Source organism: Oncorhynchus clarkii, chromosome 16 (genome assembly GCF_045791955.1).
Source record: "Oncorhynchus clarkii lewisi isolate Uvic-CL-2024 chromosome 16, UVic_Ocla_1.0, whole genome shotgun sequence".
In the NCBI taxonomy this organism is placed as follows: Eukaryota; Metazoa; Chordata; class Actinopteri; order Salmoniformes; family Salmonidae; genus Oncorhynchus; species Oncorhynchus clarkii.
In genome coordinates, this window is record NC_092162.1 from 17042096 (window position 1) to 17065677 (window position 23582).

General features: G+C 42.6%; 1 pseudogene; it reads right to left on the reverse strand.

Moving 5' to 3' along the window:
• Positions 1–364: 364 nt before the first annotated feature.
• Positions 365–23058, reverse strand: LOC139367278 (uncharacterized; annotated as a pseudogene).
• Between the last annotated feature and the right edge of the window lie 524 nt (positions 23059–23582).

The window sequence follows — 23582 nt, forward strand, 5'->3', positions numbered from 1 at the left end:
GTTAAGTGAGCCACCTTGAAGCCTGACTCGTTAGGGTCAAAAATATTGTTCTGAGAGATAACGAGAGAGTTGGTTAGAGACAGCACACTCAAGTGTTTTAAAAAAAAAAAAAGAAGAGATAGCGTTCTGTAGTTTCTGATGTCAGAAGGGTCGAGCGTTGGTTTCTTGAGGAGGGGAGCCACTTTGGCCTTCTTGAAGTCCGAGGGGGTGCAGCCAGTGGCCAGGGATGAGTTGATGAGTGAAGTGCGGAATGGGAGAAGCTCTCCAGAGATGGTCTGGCGAAGGGGATGGAGCAGGAGGAAGATTAAGGAGGGAGGATAAAGTTGAGAACCGTTTCCCAGGGTTGGAGACAGACGCTTGACATTTAGAGTGATATAAAGTGGCTTTTGCAGCAGATACAGAGGAAGAGGAAAAGAGAATAGGTTAGAATAGATGAGCGTAGCGGGAGAGAGCTAAGATTGCGGCAGCACATGATCATCTGGGTCGGGACTGAGTGGGAAGGGTTGGAGTAGAGATGGAGAGAGAAGGAAACAAAGAAGGGATCAGAGACATAGAGGGTTACAGTGAGATTAGTAGGTGAATAGGCTCTAGTGAAGATGTGGTCAAGCGTTTTGCCTGCCTTGTGAGTGGGAGGTGACTGGGAAAGGGTGAGGGCAAAAGAGGAAAGGAATGGAAAGAAAAAAGGTAGAAAGAAAGAAATTGAAGTCAGGCGTCGGGATGTTAAAGTCGCCCAGTATGATTAGAGGTGAGCCATCGTCGGGAAATGAGCTTATCAAAGGGTCAAGCAAATTGAGGAACTCTCCCAGGGTACCTGGTGGGCGATAGATGACAACAGTGTTAAGCTTGGTGTAGAATCGAGCCCTGGGGGACACCAGTAGTGAGAGCAAGTGGTGCATACACAGAGCCTCTCCACACCACTTGGTAGGAACGACCTGCCAGGATGGATACAATCCAGGAGTGTGCAGAGACTGAGACCGTGTTAAGCTTGAGTAGACAAGTGACAGTGACAGCATGGAATTCAAATGAGGAGCTAGACAGGTGAGAGAGGGGGAAAACAGAAAATCTCCACTTAGGAGAAATGACTAGCCCTGTGCCACCACCGTGACACGCAGATGCTCTTGGACTATGAGAGAACAGATGGAGTAGCAGTGTTCTCTGGGGAAATCTATGTCTCCGAAAACTGTAGGGACTGAAGGGCAACATAGGCTGACATGAACCCAGCCTTATTGAGCGCAGATCGGCAGATTAAAATGTGCACAGGGTTCACCAAATTAGAAGGGTTGCAGCCACAGAGTGGTGCGCGTCTGTAAAGCCTACAGGGAGAGGAGCAAACTGGGATGGAAAACACACACATGCCAAAGCTACAAAAGAGCTAGGTAAGATACTAAAGTGGTGTGGAGCCTTCCTCTTGTTCCTTCCTCGAACATCTCGGCAGAACGTCTTTGTTTTGCTGACTATCAGAACTCAGTGTAAGACCCAGATGCAGACAACTAGAGTTACAGATGTTTAGTGACCCAAACAGGGGGCAGGCAAAAGACAGGTCAAAGGCAGGCAGAGGTCCGTAATCCAGGGCAGAGTCAATAAGGTACAGAACAGCAGGCATGCTCGTGGTGAGGACAGGCAGAGGTTTGTAAACAGGTCAGAGTCAGGCAGGTACAGAACAGCAGGCAGGCTCTGGGTCAGGGCAGGCAGAATGGTCAGAAACGGGGAAACTAGGAAACAGAACTTGAGAAAGCAGGGAGACTGGAAAACACGCTGGTAAGACCTGACAAGACGAAGTGGCAACAGACAAACGGAGAACACAGGTATAAATACACTGGGGATAATGAGGAAGATGGGTGACATCTCGAGGGGGTGGAGACAAGCACAAAGACAGGTGAAACAGATCAGGGTGTGACAGTGACAATACCTCCGCTTGAGAATACCACCACTTACAGCTGCCGCTGAAAAAACAGGGGAGACTGAAGTACTACTGTAGCACTAAATGCCCAGCAGAGTTGAAAGACACACCTGTCAGTACTGATTCCAGATTTCCTGGCAGAGGATAAGAAAACATCTCCCTACAATACAACACGCCCACAAATTTGCAGGACTGTTACACATATAGGCTTGAAACTAATCTAAATCCACAATGCCAATCACAAGGACTGAGCTATCAGACAGTTCAAACAGCAATGATTAAATAGGCTACTAGGTAAAAGACAGCACTTAAATTCAATTTCCCTAGCAAGACAATACCAACAGCTACGTATTGATTCAAAAAATATACTTGCTGCTCTTGTAAGAATTGATCCCCTCCCAAACTATAAATTGAGATGGGGAATCAAACATAGAATTGCCTGAGGTGGTGCTAGAAACCTATTACGACTGTCAAACAGTCAGGCGTAGCTTTCAATAAGGGTGTCTGATCTTGATTGAATGTCTGTATAGAAACAAGTACTGTTTGCCAGTGAGAATAGGGAACACAGTAAGACATGTTTTGCATCGTCTGTTCCTGACTGGCTGTTGGACATTTGTGAATTCCTACAATGGTTCCTATTTCTTTGCTGTTCCACACATACATAGCTTTAATCGAATCAAATCTAGTTGGCTCCCTCTCACCAATACAGTCTTTCCTTCTAACCATTGGAAATGTAATGTTAATACATAACGCTCACATTGATGTTTTCAAGCATTCCCATAGGGAAAAGATGTATACGGAACCCATACATATTTATTATCCGAGCTGTCTCACGAGTGTTAGATTCAACATACAACGGTCAAGTGTAACAGGATGGGCCGTCTTTGAGCCAAACATGGAATCAATTACTCTTGATTAGCCAGGAAAAAAACCCAGAGGTTTAAAATGCAGGGAGATATAATACTCCTCCGGGGGAAACCAGGAAATATGGTCCGACTGCATTCCCAATGTACAGTTGGAGATAAAAGATGCCAATCAAGACATTTCAACATCCATATGTTGTGCATTTCTTCAGGAGCAATGTATGGATGTTGTGTATTATGGTGGGTTGCCAGCTAAAGGAAAGCTGCTGGTATGTTTATTGTTAATAGTGCAGTATGTCAAGGTTGGAGGAGTTAGTTAGAATAATTCACCTCATTGGAGCTAAATCAGAAAACTACTAAGGATATCAATACTGTCAATCGGCTGTATGAGTTGGAAAATAGAAAGAGCAGAATCTTTCTGTGGGAAAAAAACGAAATACTTAATGATTGGTAGGCTTACTGAAATAACATTCATTCATAATATTAGCAAGAATTTACAATGTTTCTAGTGCTGTCTCTTACCAAATCATGATATACTTTTAAAAACAAGACACTTGTTTTTTTCTCAGATAAAATAGCTTTGAGGGAGAAAGACACAGGAAATTAAATCTGTGCTTATTTCTCAATTTTTGGTAACATAACAGAGATGATCTATGCTTCATATTGCCATTACATTCTTACCAACAAAAACAGCAGATTTTTTTTTCTAAATTACTTTTAGTGCTGGTGTTACTATACCAAAGTAAAGTGGTTGGTTTGATGGCAGCGACTCAAATGCAAGCAGAGCTGTGTCTGTATTTGAAACTATTTCCCCCTCATTGATGCAACTACACATTAAATCAGAAAATGATAGATGGAGCCAAACCACAGGCGGCCAGTGGCACCTTAATTGGGGAGGACGGGCTCATAGTAATGGCTGGAACGGAATGGTTTCCATGTGTTTGATACCATTCAATTAACTCCATTACAGCCATTACTATTAGCTGTCCTCCCGTCAGCAGCCTCATGTGGCCACCAAACACAGGTGAACCTATGGCATCGGCCAGAGCCATGTATTTTCTAAATATACAGTCCATTCGGAAAGCATTCAGACACTTTGACTTTTTCCACATTTTATTACGTTACAGCTTTGTTCTAAAAATTGATTAAATCATCCCCCCCCCCTCCTCAATCTACGCACAATACCCCAAAATGACAAAGCAAAAAACTGTTTTTATAATTTTTTTGTCAATTTTCTTTTACATTTAAATATCACATTTACATAAGTATTCAGACCCTTTACTAAGTACTTTGTTGAAGCACCTTTGGCAGCATTACAGCCTTGAGTCTGTTGGGCATACACAGCTGTATTTGGCTAGTTTCTCCCATTCTTCCTTGCAGATCCTCTCAAGCTCTGTCAGGTTGGATGGGGAGCGTCGCTGCACAGCTATTTTCAGGTCTCTCCAGAGATGTTCAATAGGGTTCAAGTCCGGGCTCTGGCTGGGCCACTCAAGGACATTCAGAGACGGGTCCCTAAGCCACTCCTGCATTGTCTTGGCAGTGTGCTTAGGGTTGTTGTCCTGTTGGAAGGTGAATCTTCACCCCCGTCTGAGGTCCTGAGTACTCTGGAGCAGGTTTTGATCAAGGATCTCTCTGTACTTTGCTCCGTTCATCTTTCCCTCGATCCTGACTAGTCGTTCAGTCCCTGCCACTGAAAAACATCCCCACAGCATGATGCTGCCACCACCATGCTTCACCGTAGGGATTGTGCCAGGTTTCCTCCAGAAATGATTCTTGGCATTCAGGTCAAAGAGTTCAGTCTTGACCTCATCAGACCACAGAATATTGTTTCTCATGGTCTGAGAGTCCTTTAGGTGCCTTTTAGAAAACTCCAAGCGGGCTGTCATGTGCCATTTACTGAGGAATAGCTTCCGCCTGGCCATTCTACCATAAAGTACTGATTGGTGGAGTGCTGCAGAGATGGTTGTCCTTCTAGAAGTTTCTCCAATCTCTACAGAGGAACTCTGGAGCTCTGTCAGAGTGACCATCGGGTTCTTAGTCACCTCCCTGACCAAGGTCCTTCTCCCCTGATTGCTCAGTTTGGCCGGGCAGCCAGCTCTAGGAAGAGTCTTGATGGTTCCAAACTTCTTCCATTTAAGAATGATGGAGACCATTGTGCTCTCTTGGACCTTCATTTCATCTATTTTCGAATAAGGCTGTAAGGTAACAAAGTGTAGAAAAAGTTAATACTTTCCGAATGCCCTGTATGTCTCTGGTCTCAGCTGGTGTGAATGAACTCATGTTATGTAAGGTAGTCAAGGGAAATTTCTTATAAGCATCCGGTTAGTGTCCCGCTCCTTGAAAGCGGCAGCTCTAGCCTTTAGCTCGATACGGATGTTGCCTGTAATCCATGGCTTCTGGTTGGGATATGTACATACAGTCACTGTGGGGACGACGTTGTCAATGCACTTATTGATGAAGCTGATAACTGAGGTATACTGAGGTATACTCCTCAATGTCATTGGATGAATCCCAGAACATATGCCAGTCTGTGCTAGCAAAACATTTCTGTAGCGTAGCATACGCGTCATCTGACCACTTCCGCATCTGACCACTTCCTTTTTGCTTGTAAGCAGGAATCAGGAGGATATAATTATGGTCAGATTTGCCAAATGGAGCGTGGGGGAGATCTTTGTATGCATCTCTGTGTGTGGAGTAAAGGTGGTCTAGAGTTTTTTTTGTGCTGGTAAGATTTTGTAAAACTGATATAAGTTTTCCTGCATTAAAATCTGCGGTCAGTAGGAGCGCCGCTTCTGGGTGAGCATTTTCTTGTTTGCTTATGGCCTTTTAGAGTTGGTTGAGTGCGGTCTTAGTGCCAGCATCGTTCTGTGGTGGTAAAGAGATAATATACAAATAATATAGATGAGAACTCTCTTGGTAGATAGTGTGGTCTACAGCTTATCATAAGGTACTCTACCTCAGGTGAGCAATACCTCAAGACTTCTTTAATATTAGACATTGCACACTGTAATGATGTGGCGGTGAGTCGGAAGCAGGTGCAGGTGAAACATTTTAATAAAACAACAAAACCAAGAACACGACACTAAACATAAGGCAGAACGCTGATACACAAGAACAATACCAACTGGTGAGTGAACCTGGGAGATTGACATATAAAGGGGAGGAAATGATTAAGGTCATGGAGTCCAGGTGTGAATCATAATGATGAATCCCAGAACCGGTGGTTAGTACTCTGGCGACATTGTACACCGGAGGGGAGGAGCCGGAGCAGACATGATACGCACCAGCTGTTATTGACAAATAGACACACACCCCCACCCCTCGTCTTACCAGACATAGCTTCTCTGTTCTGCCGGTGCATGGAAAATCCCGCCAGCTCTATATTATCCGTGTCGGTGAAACATAAGATATTACAGTTTTTAATGTCCAGTTGGTAGGATAATCTTAATCGTAGGTCATCAACTTTGTTTTCCAATGATTGCACGTTATCCAATAGAACGGATGGCAGTGGGAGTTTACTCACTCGCCTAAGAATTCTCAGAAGGCAGACCGGCCTCTGCCCCTTTTTGTCCGTCTTTTCTTCACGCAAATGACAGGGGTTTGGGCCTGTTCTCAGAAAGCAGTATATCCATCTCGTCGGACTCATTAAAGGAAAAAGCTTCTTCCAGTTCGAGGTAAGTAATCACTGTTCTGATGTCCAGAAGTTATTTTTGGTCATAACAGACGGTAGCAGCAACATTATGTACAAAATAAGTTTAAAAAATAAGTTACAAACCACGCAAAAAAATTAACAACATAGCACAGTTGGTTAGGAGCATGTAAAACGTCAGCCATCCTCTTCGGGCGCCATCTTAATGTTTTGTCATAGGGTACACCAGGGGTAGGCAACCCTGCTGCAGATTTTCATGTTTTTGATTTACCAACCTGGAAGAACAGGTCTGTTGAATTTAGGTAATCACTGAACTGATCAATTAGCTCAGTTGGTCAGGTGTAGTGCCTATTGGAACAAAATCTTGCAGTACCTCTGGCACTCCAGGAACACGGTCGCCTACCTCTGCAGTACATGATTCGAAATTTGAAGGCCATACGAAGCTACACTCTTAGAAAAAAGCGTTCTAAAAGGGGTTTTTGGCTATCCCAATAGGAGAACCCTTTGGGGTTCCATGTAAATTTAGAACCTTCTGTGGAAAGGGTTCTACAGTATGTGGAACCCAAAATGGTTCTACTTGGAATCAAAAGAGTTCCACTACCTGGAACCAACAAGGGTTCTTCCATGGGTTTTCTTATGGGGACAGCCATAGGTTTAGGTTCTAGATAGCACCTTTTTTCTAAGAGTGCACGTTAATCTAATTTGTTGCTAATGTCTGCACAAAAATATTTTACAAGGATATGTCAGGCCTTTCCGTTGCATCCCATTCCATACCACGTTAACGCTATGAGTCAATGTCCTACTTAATTCAACCAATAAGCAGAGAGAAATTCAAGCGCTTTGTGGTTTATTCAGTTGTACAGAATGTCCTTTCAAATATGGAATGTAAACAATGGAAAAATTGTTAGATTAAGCAATAGCTATTTGTCCTATGGGACCTTCAACAAAGTCAGGAAGTTTTGTAATATAGGCTACTGACCATTGTGGAGAGTTGGCTGTCAACCATTCATTTGAATATTAACATATTGTATGACAGAATAAATATGAGAATAAAATGAGAATAAGTACATGAGAGGAAAAATTTAGAAAATAAATAAAACAAAGAGCACAATTCCTTATAAAGTAATCTTGGAATTAAATTGGAATTGGCTATACAAATATCTTGCTGATATTTGAATAGCGAACAGTTCAGCTTCCAAAAACAACAGTAGCCTTCAGGTTTTTGAAGACACTTCATGCAAATGAGTGTGAAATAAGTTGAACATGTCATGATATCAGTGTTTTCATTTCGATGCCAAACCCACCATTGGTGTGAGTGGCCAAAGAGGTATAAATATGTTGTCCAACAAACGCCTGGAGTTTGCTTAACGGCATTGGCACTTGAATTGGAACCAGTGCTTTGGTCAGATGAGGTCATTTCCATGTAAAGGACCAATGAGCACCAACATGTGAAGTTCATAGGAGCATGTCAAATTGGGCATCAAATGAAAGCAAAGAATCTTTTTGAGATATTAAGGCATAGATACATTTTTCAACCATTTTACATCCCAAAAATTAGGAATAAGCAAAGGCTTTGATTTCTGGTCAAACAGATGGAAAATCTACCAGAAAAAGTATTAAAAGGTATTAGAAATTATTATCAAAACACAACAATGTTGAAGACCCCTGCCAACAAATATCAACAGTTTTGGAGAAAGTTTTCTGCCTTCTGTAAGTTTAAGAAACATTGCCTTGTGCCTTGAAATTCCATTACCAAAAAGAAAACATCTTTAAGATACAGTATTTAGGAGGAGGGATGATAACGAAAGTTCACAGAAGTAACAAGTAAAGATAGACCTATCAATTAATTATAGTGTATTTTCTAATTTGTTAAGTGATTAAAACTTGAAATTCTGTTACCAAAACAGTAACAGAATTTCAGAAAAATCTGTAACGAATTGGCTACAATGGGAAATCATAGTACTCACAAACCACAGTTGGGTTCATAAGTTTGGGCAGCACAGTAGAGTACAGTTCAGTACAGTACGGCACAGTAGAGTACAGTACAGTGAAGAATAGTATAGTTCGGTACAGTAAACAGTAGAGAACACTAGAGTTGAGTACACTATAATGCAGTGTATTGTACTGTACTGAACTCTACTGTACTCTACTGTACTGTACTGTACAGTTCGGACCAAACAAATTTGTTCTTGTTTGTGGCCAGAGCTCATAAAAAGAATAGCCAGTGTGTAGAATAATACCCAAATATGCAATGCAGAATATTGCATAATTATACCTTTGTGTGCCTAATTAGGATACATCACCATGAAGAGAATGACATTCATATTCGTAATGATGTACTTCTGTGCAGTACAGATCAGGGACCCATGATGAAATTCCGTAAACCGCAATTCCGTCAAAGTCAATGTGTCATGTCACCTGACACCCCATTCTTTCTGCCGACATCTTTGAAAAATGTATTTTGAGCAGATATTTAACAGAGTTTCCCATGATATGAAAACAGAGCTCATTGGCACACCAGTGGGGGTTTGGCATCAACATCAGAAAAACCTGGTTGCCCCATGCTAGGAGACTGAAACTTTGCTGCAAGTGAATCTTCCAGCAAGACAATAGCCCCAAGCACACATCAAAATCATTTTTAATTGGCCACAAAATCTACATTTTGCATTGGCCATCTCAGTCCCCTGGACGTGAAACCATTTGAAATTAGGACTTGAAACCATTTGAAAACCTGTCGTTTTGTAATTGAAGAGGGCAGTCCATAAGCGCAGAGGAAGGATATCAAGGATCTGGAAAGGATTGGAATAACAACAGCATTGTAAGGGTCTACAGGAGAACAACCAGGTAAAGGGAGGCAGCCTTATTATGGCCAAAAGTGTTGATGTGCTCTTTGGTGACGTGGTGGTATAGGAAAAGCTTAGGTCACATGATTCGAGGCACACTGAAGATTCAAGTATATATACAGTGGGGTCCGAAATTATTGACACCCTTGGGAGAAATAATATTATTTTATACTCATACAATTGCTCAGAGAACTAGATTTTGGTTAACAAGTAATACTTTTTTTCTCAAAAAGGTAGGGGTCAATTATTGACACCCCTGTTTTCAGTGCCTTACAATACCTCACCTTGCGAGGATGACGGCACTGAGCCTTTTTCTAAAATGTTTATGAGTTGGAGAACACATTGGGAGGGATCTTTCTCGTGTAGACCCTTACAACGTTGTTGTTTAACCCCAGTTTAAACTAAGTTCAGCTGACCCAAAAGTCAACGGGGTCAAATGTTGTGCTACCTTTCAGACACATATGGTACCTGATTGCATTTTCACATTAAGTGCAGTGTTGCTTACTGTAATACTACAGGGATGTCTTCAGTTCCATTGGAGCGTAATGGGGGATGTGAGGGGGGGAGTGAAGGATTCCACGCTGGACAGATTCCCCTTCAATAATACAATGTGTGTGTGCCTACCAGTATGTGTATCACAGATGAAGCAGGCATGCATGCCGCCAGCCTGCCAAACATATGGTTTCTAGACATTACAATGAGTCAGTCCTCCTATGGCTCCTCCCACCAGCCTCACACCAGTCAGTAATTTTTTCTGGGCTCTATGTAAACGCCTTGCCGTGGGGGTGCATGCATGTACGAAAGGATGATTCTTTGTGAAGAATGAATAACGCATACTGATGAGGTGAGGTGTCAGGGCAAGATAATTTTACATTGAAGGTGAAAAGACAATGAAAAGAGAGTGAGTCATTTTGAGGTATTGTCTAACAAGGCCACACTGACTGCAGGGGCCTCTAGAAGAAAATGTTTTATTGTAGAGCGCTGTGAGAAAAAAAGAAGATGGCTGAGAATGGAACAGATGGGGAGAGGAGAAGCAGGAAGTGGAAGAAAGAGAGAGAAAACAAGGTAAAACGTGTAGATTCATGTACAAGGTCATGTTTAAAAGGATAATGCAAGATTTTTGCGATCAAACCCTACATACCCAGAGTGAGATGAACTCATGGATAAAAATGTTATGTCTCCGTGTACAGTTTGAAGGTAGTTAGCAAGGGATTTGTGCTAACTAGCGTTAGCACAATGACTGGAAGTCTACTGGAACAGCTAGCTAGACTCAGGGTAAGTAGAAAGGGAGTTAATTGCCAAAATCTTGCACTATTCCTTTAAGAGGAGGGGTGGTGAGTATATTGATGTGTTCATAACCAAGTGGGAAGGTGGTATTTATCACATATCAAAATCTGTTGACCGGCCATCCAACTGGTAATCATCCCTGAGCTCCCACATGCTGAACTCCGAGGTCACCTACTAAGGAAATTACATCTATAACAGCATTTTAGGCAACAACAAAACACTGTTTATTAAAAGCAACCTATTAATATGGTTTTTGAACACTAGAATTTGTTTACAAGCATGATAGCTGTACTTTTAGTTTATGGTTGATGCAGCTTGTTTGCCATCAGCCAGAGTTCAAAGCACGTGAATGCATCCAACACGTGAATGTAATTACCACCTTCCCACTTGGTTACGAATGCAGCATAAAGCATCTGTGGGGTTTGGAGACAATGGCTAAGAGGTGGTCAAGATATAGATGTCTTCCACCAGGGAGAATGAGAGAGCTGTTAGGTATGCCCTGATTATGTCACATGATAGCCCCTAGCTTAGACATGACATGAGTGAGGATGTGATAGTTGTAGAATTCCCTCGAATTAATGGTTGTTGAAGATGCTATAGGACCATTAGTGGATGTGAGGAGTGATAGGAGACAGGGCCACTCTGAAGTTAAGTGCTTCCTATATATAATGTGATACAGTGGAACAGTGGAGGCTCCTCAGAGGAGGAAGGGGAGGACCATTAAAATTGTAAAACATTAAAAATGTTATACTTTTTAGATAAAACTATACTCAATATAATCACATCTCACCAAACAACTGATTAAAACACACTATTTTGACTGTTATGAGAGTGAAATCTATGCGTGATCAGGGGTTTATTAATTCCGCCGATTCTGTTGAGAAATATTTCTTAAACGGAAGCAAATGGAACAAAATGATGATAAACCTACCTGAAATTGTCCAATAGAAACTCTTGTTTGCAACTGTTGGATTAATGATTACACCCTATATCAGCTAGATGCAGGCAAGAGTGTGCAAGGTGGTATTGAATGTCACTGTCTGTAACCTCAAATTTGTCTCTCAACCTGTGTACATTAACGTTGTAAACTTTCACTCATAGTTTGTAGCAACCTCATGATGGGAATAGGCAGTGGTGTAAAGTACTTAAGTAAAATACTTTAAAGTACTACTTAAGTATTTTGGGGGGGTATCTGTACTTTACTTTACTATGTATATTTTTGACAACTTTTACTTATACACCACTACACTCCAAAATAAAATAATGTACTTTTTACTCCTTACATTTTCCCTGACACCCAAAAGAACTCGTTACATTTTGAAAGCTTAGCAGGATAGAAACATTCTCTATTTCATGCACTTATCAAGAGAACATCCCTGGTTATCCTAATGCCTCTGATCTGGCAGACTCACAAATGCTTTGTTTGTAAATTATGTCTGTGTTGAACTCTGCCCCTGGCTATCCGTAAATTAAAAGAACTTGGCCCAGCGTCGGTTCTTAACGGACTTCCCTAGTTAAATAAAGGTTAAATAAATAAATACAAATGATCAGATTAGGGGGTGTGCTGTGCCAAATTGAACAAATTGCGGTGAACAAGTACAATTGAGCATTAGACGACACCTTCTCGGTATGGATAAGTAGAATGCTAATATTTATTGATTACTACACAAGTTCTTGCTAAACAGTATGTTTTAAATAACATGTAGCATGATTAGTACACTGTATGCAGTTTTAGTAAGTGGTAGGCAAGACATACTGTACAGTATTTCTCCCAAAATCGTTATAGCCTACTGTGGACTAAATGCACTAACCATACTCCTACTCTCACACCAATGCATACAGTAGACTAGAGTGTGAACAGCTGGGCAGCATCCTCATCAAGCATACTGAATAAAAAGTAACCTCATGGTGTACTAATCTGCACTCCCATTCACTTCAATGGTCCAACAACAGAGGGTGTTATATAAGTGTAGTGACATCAATCATCTCCTGATAAATTCAAGGTACATATGTTGTATGTCATCCTAATCCACCAGTGGTTTAAATACATCTGAATTTGTGCTGAGATATCCCTGTGCTTAAAACGCATGTGCCCAAATTAAAGCACCCTTTTTGGTTACAGGTAGAACCTTTTTGGGTGCCATGTAAACCCCTTCCACAGAGGGTTCTACACTGAACCCAAAAAGGGTCTACCTGGAACCAAAAAGGTGTGCTCCTATTGGGACAGCCGAAGAAACCTTTTGGAACCCTTTTTTCTAAGAGTGTAGTTTAAAAAATGCCTGCGTAAACACATTGCAGGTTTGATTTTATTCCAGGCTCCTTCTTTTACCACATCTCACTGTACAGTACATGCTGAACCACCATCAGGAGTATGTGAAGGACACATACTCCTTCACACTACCACCCCCCTCTCCTCTCTCCTTTTAATTTTCTCATCTTCTACTCAATCTAGCCTGTCTTCCTGTTTGATGCTCTAGCTAGCTGCTCTGACTGAGACTTGCTGACGTCAGATGGATATAGGAAGTCATTATTAGACATCTTTAGAAAGTTCTACAGTTGGCCCAGCGTCGTCCGGGTTAGGGGAGGGTTTGGCCAGGGTGGGGCAATACTTGGCTCATTGCGCTCTAGCGACTCCTTGTGGTGGGCCAGGCGCCTGTAGGCTGACTTAGGTCATCAGTTGAATAGTGTTTCCTCCGACACATTGGTGCGGCGGGTGTTAAGGAGCGTGGTTTGGCCGGTCATGTTGCGGAGGACTTTCCCGAGCCCGTTGGGGAGTTGCAGTGATGAGACATAATTGGATCACAAATTAAATCACAAAATTGGAGAGAAAAAAGGTTCTAAAAGGTGCTAAAAGGGTTCTTCGGCTGTCCCCATAGCAGAAACCTTTCTGGTTCCAGATAGAACCCTTTTCAAGAGGGTTCTACATGAAACCCAAAAGGGTTCTCCTATGGGGAGGGTTGAAGAACCCTTTTAGAATCCTTTTTTCTAAAAGTGCAGTATCATAGTTGGCCAGGAAATTTCTATTAGCTAAACCGACCCTGGAGGGCTCCATTAATTCTGAATGAGATAAAATGACCCACACAGCATTTCCTGGTTCACTGCCATTGCAATGACTCCCCAGTGACTCCCCATTGACTCCCCAATGACATACACTACTAGATTGGATCTAAAAGTTGGATCTAACAGCATTGGTTCAATGCCTGTATAATAGGCAGAGGGATGAGGCGGTGCAACCTCCTACCTTCATTTAGATGGACATTTCCTCAAGACACTGTCCTTCCATACCTGGATCAGCACCAAATACATAAAGCATCTACGCTTACTCCCTCATTACCCTGGCAACAGGATCACAACAGAAGAAACAGGGAGTTGTAAAGCGTCCAAGAGCTACCTCCCGGGGCGGCAGGGTAGCCTAGTGGTTAGAGCATTGGACTTGTAACCGAAAGGTTGCAAGTTCAAATCCCAGAGCTGACAAGGTACAAAATCTGTCGTTCTGCCCCTGAACAGGCAGTTAACCCACTGTTCCTAGGCCGTCATTGAAAATAAGAATTTGTTCTTAACTGACTTGCCTAGTAAAATAAAGGTAAAATAAATAAAAAAATTAAAAAAATGTGTCTCTCTGTCTTTTGCTCTCTCTGCCAAGCTGAAGACATTTCAACAACCCTTTCAGAACGCGCGGGCGAGACAAAAGGCTCTTGAGAATGCAGGGCTAGTAGGGTAGAGTGGTTCATGTTTATTTTAGAAGCCACTTGCCCCTGACTTCCAGATTCATTCTCATTGGTTGAGAGGAGCGGGGAGACTTCCAAGGGCAGATGGGGACTGACAGCATGCTGCCACAGTGCAGACAGGGGAAGGTCATGATGATGTAAATAATAATAATACTTAATGTGCCAATGCCTGAGGTGGAGTTGGGCGTACATATTGTAGAGACGATGGAGGTGTGTTGGAAGGCACACATGCACAATGGGTGTAAATAGGGCAGGAGAAGCTGGAAAGGGGATGAGTGTGTCAATGGAATATTTGGTGCAAAAGTCCATCTTGGTGTAATTTAGAATGGTGAATAGAATGTTGGAAGGATTGTGAAGGAACATTTATTTCAATTTCACTGCCATTTTGATAGGTCCATAAAACCTGATATGGAACAAAAAGCCATGTTTGTATTTCACATTTCTACAATACGACAAAACAATGACGACAACTCCGAATCCGCTGTCAGTGATAAGATATCAAAGGAAAATGAGAATATGAGAATTAATATTGGAGTCCTTATAGCGTTTTTAAACTGCAGGGTTTTTAAACTGTATCTACAAGTCAAGCTGTCTCGGGAGTTGTCCTCATACTGTATTCATACTTATGTAAATACAAATTCATATATACTGTATGCTACAGTAAGTGTGTTTGGCATCCCCCATTGCACTGGGTAAATCCATAGATTTCCCTGGAAATGTAAATATAGATTCTACACACCATGACATATGTATGATTTTTTATTAATTTAAGTATGAATACAGTATGAAGACAACTCCAAAGACAACTTGGCTTGTAGATATGTTTGGTGAACCATCCGACCCACAGTCTCTCTGAGTACTGCCTGACTGCCTCCATTCACTCTTATGGTCAAAGTGTGTCAGTACTATTAAAGCCCAACATGTCAATTGATTACCTCCACTGCTGTCTTACGCCTGCAGACTCTGTTAACTTACACTACATGTGTTTCTGTTCTTATCCCCACCAGGGTGTACAGGGACATTCATACACACATGTCAATCCAACAGCATTCATTAAACAAGGTAAACACTTACGCACACATGCACAAACACACACACACACGCATCATTAAACTGTTTAAAAGTAACATATTTATCGCATTAGATCAATAATACTCAATGCAGTGTGCATGGCCTGGGAAAACATCTTAATTAACATCTTAACAGAATGGTTGAGGGACAGCTATTGGGGAACTGTGGGGGGGATCTTGGAGAGTTCGGGTTCACGTTTTTCGGCCTGGTGGTAGATCTGCCAACATGCCCTTGAGCAGGGCGTTGACCCTGGATGCTTCCGTGTGTCGCTCTGAATGGGAATCTGTTGGATGACTGGTATGATGTAGTTGTTGAGCGGCTTCACTGCAACTATATTTTATGTTTCGGACATTCAATAAATAAATACAAAATAATACAAAATAAAATAAAACATTTAATTCTCTGGCAACAGCTCTGGCGGACATTCCTGCAGTCAGCATGCCAATTGCACACTCCCTCAAAACTTGAGACATCTGTGGCATTGTGTAACAAAACGACACATTTTAGAGTGGACTTTTATTGTCCTCCGCACAAGGTGCACCTTTGTAATAATCATGCTGTTTAGTCATCTTCTTGATATGCCACACCTGCTATTTTGGCAAAGCAGAAATGCTCACTAACAGGGATGTAAACAAATTTGTGCCCAAATTTTGAGAGAAATAAGCTTTTTGTGCATATGGAACATTTCTGGGATGTTTTATTTAAGCTCATGAATCACAGGAATCATGTTGCGTTTATATTTTTGTTCAGTGTACAATGAGGGGAAACAGTTCTAATAAACCACATGGTGATCTACGATGATAACTTCTCGTATAAATTAAAAGACAAGACATTGTAACAATGGTGATTTCTGACAACTGTAACCGCTTGGGACTGATGTGACAGCGTGCACTAAACGAGAGAATGCAGTTATCAAGAGAAATGATAAAGCATGTTGTTGAATTGGGACTAGAGTTCACTTAAGACAGAGTTTGTAGTTACACAAAGTGTACTCATCAGGAGTCAACTGTATATCATTCCTCAAAAAATGTGACCAATATCATGAATGAGCAGCGTTAAGACAAAATGGATGAGAAATACTTTTAGGAAGGAGATTTTCAGGAAAGTATCTTTTTTAATGTATCAATAACCACTACCTCATGGCAAAACATTTCAGTGCTTTTAACAAGATATGTGATTTCAAATGTAATTGTATTTCTTTAACATACATTCAGTCTATAGTTAGGAGGGCATTTAGTAAATACTGATTCTTACATACAATAGGCATAACAATAGATAAAAATCCATCTCAATTTATCAATACCCTAGATGCAGTTGTACCCCTAAAAACTAAAAACGTTTCTCATAAGAAACTAGCTCCCTGGTATACAGAAAATACCCGAGCTCTGAAGCAAGCTTCCCGAAAATTGGAACGGAAATGGCGCCACACCAAACTGGAAGTCTTCCGACTAGCTTGGAAAGACAGTACCCTTACTGCTGCTCGATCATCCTATTTTTCCAATTTAATGTTAACATTCACTGCTATGCGGATGACACACAGCTGTACATTTCAATGAAACATGGTGAAGCCCCAAAATTGCCCTCGCTAGAAGCATGTGTTTCAGACATAAGGAAGTGGACGACTGCAAACTTTCTACTTTTAAACTCGGATAAAACAGAGATGCTTGTTCTAGGTCCCAAGAAACAAAAAGATCTTCTGTTGAATCTGACAATTAATCTTAATGGTTGTACAGTCGTCTCAAATAAAACTGTGAAGGACCTCGGCGTTACTCTGGACCCTGATCTCTTTTTTGAAGAACATATCAAGACTGTTTCAAGGACAGCTTTTTTCCATCTACGTAACATTGCAAAAATCAGAAACTTTCTGTCCAAAAATGATGCAGAAAAATGTGTCCATGTTTTTGTCACTTCTAGGTTAGACTACTGCAATGCTCTACTTTCCGGCTACCCGGATAAAGCACTAAATAAACTTCAGCTAGTGCTAAATACGGCTGCTAGAATCCTGACTAGAACCAAAACATTTTATCATATTACTCCAGTGCTAGCCTCCCTACACTGGCTTCCTGTCAAGGCAAGGGCTGATTTCAAGGTTTTACTGCTAACCTACAAAGCATTACATGGGATTGCTCCTACCTATCTCTCTGATTTGGTCCTTGCCGTACATACCTACACGTACGCTACGGTCACAAGAGGCAGGCCTCCTAATCGTCCCTAGAATTTCTAAGCAAACAGCTGGAGGCAGGGCTTTCTCCTATAGAGCAAAATTTTTATGGAATGGTCTGCCTACCCATGTGAGAGACGCAAGCTCGGCCTCAACCTTTAAGTCTTTACTCATCTCATCTCTTCAGTGGGTCATATGATTGAGTGTAGTCTGGCCCAGGAGTGTGAAGGTGAACGGAAAGGCTCTGGAGCAACGAACTGCCCTTGCTGTCTCTGCCTGGCCGGTTCCCCTCTTTCCACTGGGATTCTCTGCCTCTAACCCTATTACAGGGGCTGAGTCACTGGCTTACTAGGGTTCTTTCATACTGTCCCTAGGAGGGGTGCGTCACTTGAGTGGGTTGAGTCACTGATGTGATCTTCCTGTCTGGGTTGGCGCCCCCCCTTGGGTTGTGCCGTGTCGGAGATCTTTGTGGGCTATACTCGGCCTTGTCTCAGGATGGTAAGTTGGTGGTTGAAGATGTCCCTCTAGTGGTGTGGGGGCTGTGCTTTGGCAAAGTGGGTGGGGTTATATCCTTCCTGTTTGGCCCTGTCCGGGGGTGTCATCGGATGGGGACACAGTGTCTCTTGACCCCTCCTGTCTCAGCCTCCAGTATTTATGCTGCAGTAGTTTATGTGTCGGGGGGCTAGGGTCAGTTTGTTATATACTTATTTTCCACCATAATTTGCAAATAGATTCATTAAAAATCCTACAATGTGATTTTCTGGATTTTTTTTTCTCATTTTGTCTGTCATAGTTGAAGTGTACCTATGATGAAAATTACAGGCCTCTCTCATCTTTTTAAGTGGGAGAACTTGCACAATTGGTGGCTGGCTAAATACTTTTTTGCCCCACTGTAAATGCAGAGATGTAAGTATATTCACACACATTTGCATTCCTACTGAAATTGAAAACAATTGAAACACATAACAAAAGCCTTATACAACTTATCTTGTCGCATATTCCAAGCTTTGGATATACATTTTGCAACCGGCAAGTTGCCGGTTTTTCTTCGTCACTACTACAGCATAGTCATTTTAAGGGTATTTTCTGAAGTTCCCAGTAAAGTCAATAATTAGACAAAGACCCCTGCTAGTTTAGCTGAGTTAAAGCCTGGTGAGGAGGGGACATACAGCTCAGTCCAGTCAGGACACCTAGAGGAAATGTAATCAGACTAACACAGGGACACATCTCACACCCAATGGAACAGATGAAAAACAGGATCATCACCTCACTCGCTCCCGTTATGAGAGAAAGAAATATAAGCAAAATGAGAAAGAAAGAAAGAAAGAGAAAAAGAAAGGCATAACGGATTCACGTGGGGGGGTGGGGTTAAAGCCTGAGAAGACGAGATGAGATGAGAAAGAGGGCAATATAGGGAGAGAGAGAGAGAGTGAAAGAGAGAGGGGGGGAAAGGAGAGAGGTAGCATAGTAAAGGAAGCGCTTGCAGCAGTCAGATTAGTGAGGGAAGCTGCAGTATATGTCATTCAGGCAGATTTCATGAAGCCACAATCAAAGCAACAGCTGGAGGAAAAGGCCACGGAGAGACAGGAACATGAGACAGGAACATGAGACAGGAACATGTCAGAACACGGAGAGACAGGAACATGTCAGAACACGGAGAGACAGGAACATGAGACAGGAACATGAGACAGGAACATGTCAGAACACGGAGAGACAGGAACATGAGACAGGAACATGTCAGAGCACGGAGAGACAGGAACATGTCAGAACACGGGGAGACAGGAACATGAGACAGGAACATGTCAGAACACGGAGAGACAGGAACATGTCAGAACACGGAGCGACAGGAACATGTCAGAACACGGAGAGACAGGAACATGAGACAGGAACATGTCAGAACACGGAGAGACAGGAACATGAGACAGGAACATGTCAGAACACGGAGAGAGAGGAACATGTCAGAACACGGAGAGGCAGGAACATGAGACAGGAACATGAGACAGGAACATGTCAGAACACGGATAGACAGGAACATGAGACAGGAACATGTCCGAAGACGGAGAGACAGGAACATGAGACAGGAACATGTCAGAACACGGAGAGACAGGAACATGAGACAGGAACATGTCAGAACATGGAGAGACAGAAACATGTCAGAACACGGAGAGACAGGAACATGTCAGAACACGGAGAGACGGGAACATGAGACAGGAACATGAGACAGGAACATGTCAGAACACGGAGAGACAGGAACATGTCAGAACATGGAGAGACAGGAACATGAGACAATAACATGAGACAGGAACATGTCAGAACACGGAGAGACAGGAACATGTCAGAACACGGAGAAACAAGAACATGAGACAGGAAAATGAGACAGGAACATGTCAAAACACGGAGAGACAGGAACATGTCAGAACATGGAGAGACAAGAACATGAGACAGGAACATGAGACAGGAACATGTCAGAACACGGAGAGACAGGAACATGTCAGAACACGGAGAGACAGGAACATGTCAGAACAAGGAGAGACAGGAACATGAGACAGGAACATGTCAGAACACGGAGAGACAGGAACATGTCAGAACACAGAGAGAAAGGAACATGAGACAGGAACATGAGACAGGAACATGTCAGAACACGGAGAGACAGGAACATGAGACAGGAACATGTCAGAACACGGAGAGACAGGAACATGTCAGAACACGGAGAGACAGGAACATGTCAGAACACGGAGAGACAGGAACATGTCAGAACACGGAGAGACAGGAACATGTCAGAACAAGGAGAGACAGGAACATAAGACAGGAACATGAGACAGGAACATGTCAGAACACGGAGAGACAGGAACATGTCAGAACACAGAGAGACAGGAACATGAGACAGGAACATGAGACAGGAACATGAGACAGGAACATGTCAGAACACGGAGAGACAGGAACATGAGACAGGAACATATTGGAACACGGAGAGACAGGAACATGTCAGAACACGGAGAGGCAGGAACATGAGACAGGAACATGAGACAGGAACATGTCAGAACACGGATAGACAGGAACATGAGATAGGAACATGTCCGAAGACGGAGAGACAGGAACATGAGACAGGAACATGTCAGAACACGGAGAGACAGGAACATGAGACAGGAACATGTCAGAACACGGAGAGACAGGAACATGAGACAGGAACATGAGACAGGAACATGTCAGAACACGGAGAGACAGGAACATGTCAGAACACGGAGAGACGGGAACATGAGACAGGAACATGTCAGAACACGGAGAGACAGGAACATGTCAGAACACGGAGAGACAGGAACATGAGACAAGAACATGAGACAGGAACATGAGACAGGAACATGTCAGAACACAGAGAGACAGGAACATGAGACAGGAACATGAAACAGGAACATGTCAGAACACGGAGAGACAAGAACATGAGACAGGAACATGAGACAGGAACATGTCAGAACACGGATAGACAGGAACATGTCAGAACACGGAGAGACAGGAACATGTCAGAACACGGAGAGACAGGAACATGTCAGAACAAGGAGAGACAAGAACATGAGACAGGAACATGAGACAGGAACATGTCAGAACACGGAGAGACAGGAACATGTCAGAACACAGAGAGACAGGAACATGAGACAGGAACATGAGACAGGAACATGTCAGAAAACGGAGAGACAGGAACATGAGACAGGAACATGTCAGAACACGGAGAGACAGGAACATGTCAGAACACGGAGAGACAGGAACATGTCAGAACACGGAGAGCCAGGAACATGTCAGAACACGGAGAGACAGGAACATGTCAGAATACGGAGAGACAGGAACATGTCAGAACCTGGAGAGACAGGAACATGTCAGAACAGCAGCAGAAAGGGAACGATTAATGGAAGCATCTAAATGGCATCTGCAGGAGAATACCAATGAGTGTGGTTGTGTGCGCTTGTGTTTGGCATGTGCTTGTGGGAGGGCCTATCTGTGAGGGTGTATGAGTATGTGTGTGTGTGTGTGTGGGTGTGTGTGTGTGTGTGTGTGTGTGTGTGTGTGTGTGTGTGTGTGTGTGTGTGCGCGCGCGTGCGTGCGTGTCAGTCTAAGTAATTCATAAATCATCCTCCCCACTGCCTTGCAATCTTCAAGGAAATTTCCTGTGAGACTAATGCTGCTATCTTCAGGGGCTAATCTTTTAAACAGTAGCTAACTGAAGCTTCAGAATACATTTTGATGCCTGACTTTTAAAATAATGTTTAAAAAAATGCTAACCCCATCAAAGACTCCATCCATACGAAAAAGAGAGCAGTGTGTGAGCACCCAACCCAACTTTTTCCTCAAACATCAACTTTGGCACTGGCCTTGCTTGAAGCACCCTTGGGTGTAGATTATTGAAGCAGTGCCCTTTTCTGGCCTAAAACATTGATAAGCTCTGCTCTCGCTCAATTTTGGACTAGTCTAATACAGCCTGTAAAACTCCCTTGCATGTGTAGCGGGGTAATATTTATCATTTATCTATATTATACGTACCTCACATGCGACCCGTAATAAGGCTATGTAATTTGTATGTTAACGAAGTCTATTAAATGAATTATCTGACTCCGTGAAGATGATTTAGCAATATGCAAGAAACTATCGTTAAGTTGAAGTAACACAAAGGTCAAGAAAGGTTTAAGAATTGTCTATATCAAAGGCAGATATTTAATTATATTGTAAAATGAACAGATTCACATACAAAGGGAAGGGAAAGGGGATACCTAGTCAGTTGTCCAACGGAATGCCTTCAACTGAAATGTGTCTTCCACATTTAACCCAACCCCTCTGAATTAGAGAGGTGCAGGGGCTGCCTTAATCGACATCCATGTCTTCGGCACCCGGGGAATAGTGGGTTAACTGCCCTGCTCATTTGTTAAACTTCCTCATTACTACTGTACAGTACCGAACTGAACTGTAGAAATGCTATTGTATTGTGTAAAGATGGCTGCTATGTCTTCATCTGTGCATCTTGAGTCAATTTATCACAGCTGCAAAACACATTTCCAGTATGCGATAATGAAGCTAATTCGATGACGGTAATTCTAAACATGCACATGGAGAGAGACTGTGGCCGTCTTTTTGTTGTTGCTGCTGAATTCATTATCCAAACTGAATTAGGCTGTATTAAAACCCCCTAGAGTCAAATGACACACCCAATCGAATTAGCATAATAAGCATATCCCCATCATTTACGTTTATGAACCAAACGGAAGCAAACAGGAAGGTCCCACCCCATTTCGTTCCGTTTGCTTCTGTTTAAGAAACGTTTTGCAACAGAATCAGCGTAATGAATACACCCCTGTTTTATTTTTGCATGGGCTTTATCTCAATCCACCGCATCTGCCGATGTCGGGCTTCCGCATCTGCCGATGTCGGCCTTCCGCATCCGCCGATGTCGGCCTTCCGCATCCGGCGATGTCGGCCTTCCGCATTGGCGATGTCGGCCTTCCGCATTGGCGATGTCGGCCTTCCGCATTGGCGATGTCGGCCTTCCGCATTGGCGATGTCGGCACTCCGCATTGGCGATGTCGGCCTTCCGCATTGGCGATGGAAGGTGGCAGAGCAGCAGCGGTGTTTGTCACAAAAATGACTGTAACGACCTAACGGTTTGGGCTAGACACTAATATGACTCCTCTATGGAAAGCTGAGACTCTTTTGCTCTACTTCACAAGTGTCACAGGACTCGTCTGAAGGTAACCTATTATGGGGACGCAAAATTAATGGGGGTGAATAGGGCATTGCCACAAAGGTATATGGGCTGTAACGTAACAAAATGTGGAAAAAGTCAAGAGGTCTGAATACTTTTCCGAAGGCGCTGTATATGGGTCATTCCACTGTAAAAAAATTAAATACCAAATAATCTGAGTTTTCTTAAATCTCTCAGATATAGGACAGACACTAAAACATATTTCCTTCTGGTACATTCTTTTGGGACTGTTTTTCCATGTATGAATGTGTTATTCAATGTGTGTCTATGGGCTAATATCAGTAAGGCCTAATTCAATGTATTTTTGATACCTGTATGGTTCGTAAAATTCAAAATC